Source organism: Ranitomeya variabilis, chromosome 1, assembly GCF_051348905.1.
Source record: "Ranitomeya variabilis isolate aRanVar5 chromosome 1, aRanVar5.hap1, whole genome shotgun sequence".
NCBI classification, from domain to species: domain Eukaryota; kingdom Metazoa; phylum Chordata; class Amphibia; order Anura; family Dendrobatidae; genus Ranitomeya; species Ranitomeya variabilis.
In genome coordinates this window covers 528,014,108-528,017,515 of record NC_135232.1, presented here as the reverse complement: position 1 = coordinate 528,017,515, position 3,408 = coordinate 528,014,108, and positions in this window count along the sequence as shown.

Sequence of the window (3,408 nt, the reverse complement as noted above, 5' to 3'; positions counted from 1 at the left end):
CCGCCTGCATGTTTTACCGCATAGTGGAGACGGGATTTCATGAAATCCCCTCCACTATGCTGTAACATCTGGACGCTGCGTGTTTGATGCTGCGGCTCTACGCAGCGTCTCCTGAACGTGGAAACATACTCTAAGAAGCACCACCATATTATTTTTTTTTAAAAAAAGTTATTTTTTCCTATTTTTCTCCTCAAAATTTTTGGTCCGTCTTATAAACCACAAAATACAATACTTTCTACACTGGGTGCCAAAACCAGCATTCTACATTTTGCCCCCGCACATTTTATCCCCAGCATTTGGCCCCCAGGGTGTTTCGCTCCCGCACATTTCACCCCTGCACATTTCGCCCCCAGCAGTTCGCCCCTGGGTATATTTCGCCTCCGCACATTTCATCCCCAGCATTTGGCCCCCGGATGTTTCACCCCCAGCAGTTTGCCCTCGGCAGTTTGCCCCCGGATGTTTGTACCCTTGTAATTCATGAATTCCTGTCCATCATCAATGTTTCACCCAAAGCAGTTTGCCCCCGGATGTTTCGTACCCGAATGTTTCTCCTACTGCATTTTGTCCCTGGATGTGTCACCATCTGATGTTTTGCACCTAACATTTTGACCCCAGATGTTTCACCCTCAACTTTTGGGGTCAACATGCAGAGATCGAAACATCTAGGGCTGAACATACCTGGGGTAAAATATACAGGACCCCAATTGCTGGGGATTCCTGTGGCTGCCTTTTCAGCAGCTCACCCAGTGTCTTTTCTGGCTGGCCTTAAAGGAGTATTATCACCCTAGAACAAAAAAGCTGACATACTTACCTGTCGCAGCTACAGCTCCTTGGGTCACGGAGTGCAGTCTAACGGTTTCCCGTGATGTCTTCTCCTGCTTCTGGCTGTCTTTTTTCATTTTCCCTGGATCACTGATCCATGAAACATGATGAATGCTGCAGAAGTGAGGCTGAATGTCTCCAGGCCGCTCACTGACATGACGTCACTTCTGCCCCATTCATCAGTCAATCCAGGGGGCAGGATGCCTCTCCTGTCACCAAGACACTGCTGCGCATGCGCAGTGCCACGATGAGATCAGGCAGAAGAGGAAGCTGGGAAGGAGAGGATTTGTGGTGGCCTGCGGATTGAGCATGGTGATCGCCAGCCCACACAGCCAGGAGAAGATCAGGCAAAGATGAGCAGAAGACCTCTAGTTAAGTACCAGGAGGGGAAGATCGGCAGCATGATTACCGCGACATGATTGCTGAAAGCATGCTGCCTTATTTTCAGCATGAGAATACCCCTTTAATGCAGGCTATGTATGGAAGCAGGAGGAATGTTGACGCCTCTACAGGGTTAATCCCACCAACCATCTCTGCAGAACTGAGATATTGGCTTTGCTGAACTAAAGTGGTGGTTAACCAGCTTCTACAGAACCTCTTTATCGGGTCTTCAGAAGGGGGGTTTTGGGATTAGCCCTCACAGAACACTCTGCCAGTATACCAAAGAATGGAGCAGGAGATAAAAGTGGTATTCTCACTTCAGGATCCCTTTTTCTGTTCATGCCCATTCCTCAGATTAGGCCAAGAATAGGGTCCAGTTGTATTCTGCATTGAACCAGCTGTTTATCAGCAACTTTCAGCACCAACGACAATGACAATTGACTGGAAGCTGCAGCAATAGCTCTCCATGATTTCAGTGAGATCCAGGGAAGATGTGACAACACCTGATAAAGAGCTGATCCACCGTAACATGACTTATGCACTGCTCTGTGCAGAGAAATACATGTTCTGGACGGGACTCTGTTGTGTGCATCCGGTCTTTCAGTAACAAATGGCCCAACCATTAGGCTATGTGCACATGTTGCAGATTAGCCTTAGGAATTTCTGGTTCGGATTTTGCCTCTCCTGGCAGAAAACGCAGCTACGGATTTGTTGCGTTGTTTGTGCGGATCCGCAGCGTTTTTTGTGCGGTTTTGCTTCAAATTTTTTGCAGATTTGCTGCGTTTTTTACCCCTGCGGATTTCTATATTGGAATGGGTACAAAAACGCTGCAGATCTGCAAAAAATAAGTGACATGCTACTTCTTTTAACCTGCAGCGTTTAAGCACCGGACTTTCCGCAACATGTGCACAGCTTTTTTTTTTTTCTCATTGACTTACATTGTACTGTAAATCAATTGCGGATTTGCAGCGTTTCTGCACCGCAAAAACCTTTCAGACTTGCTGTTTTCCTGGCGATTACCGCGGCAGTTTAATACCATGGCGGTAATCGCCAGGAAGATAGAACATGTTTTAAAATGGAAAACCGTGCGGCTTTCTGCTGCACAGTTTTCCCACGATTTGAGCCCATTGACTTGCATTGGGCAAATCGAGTGCTATGTAGTGGTTTTGCCGGTGCTTACCACCATGGTTTTAAACTGCTGCGATGATCGCCGGCAAAACCGGTACTCTGAAAGAGGCCAGACAGTTGCACATTCTGTGTAGCCATGCCCCCTAGAGTCCATCCACAAGTTCTGCTACTAAGGAAAAACGACCTCCTTATTAGCCACTGAAATCCTGCATCACATGGAGCCTGCTGCTGGAAGTTGGATGGGACTTTTCACACAGAAGTGAAGTTGCTGGAAGGGGTTCTCCATTGGAAAAGATCAGTGCCACAGGTACTATAACATAGCAAAAATTGTTTTTTTTTTTTAGAGTCACGCTTTAACTGTATAAATTAAAACTGTTAAACAGGAAACAAAGGGTATAGAGGGGGAAGGGTTAGAGAAAAAGGAAAGAAAAGAAAAATTGCAAGTGTTAATGTTTGAATTATATTTCAGCTAAATATGTGACCATCAACTAAAATTCAAAGCTGTAGGCCCTGCCTCTCAGATAATCTATCAAGCTTCTATAGTTGAAATCTTGCACAATACGTTTAACCCTTGCTGAAATTGCAGCGTATTTTTTGTTTCTTGCAGTGGTGGGATTTCCTGCTATTATCGGAATAATCTCTAAACTGTGGAGCTCTTGCTGATGTTTCAGACAGTTAATGAACCGGTATATATTTGGGAAAAGAGTTCCACATGTTTCTTAAAAGCTACGGTGCCATCCTTCAACATCATTATTTGTTCGCTGTTGATCATTTAATGTTCGTTCATACATATTCCAAAGTTGAACTGGAAACAAAAGTACCTGACATCATCCGCGAGTCATTTGACCAATATAGGTATCTTTAAAATAGTTGGCAATGGGTATGGCTTCTTGTGGAAAGTCAGGATTTTCCACTAAGGGCTCCTTTTCACTTGCAAGAAATACGTCCGAGTCTCGCAGGTTAAAACCCTCTTCTGACGCCGGCACTTGGGAGCGGAGCGTGCAGCTCCATGTTTTGCTGTGCGGCCGCACGCTCCACTCTGGAGTGCCGGCGCCAGAGGAGGGTTTTAACCTGCGA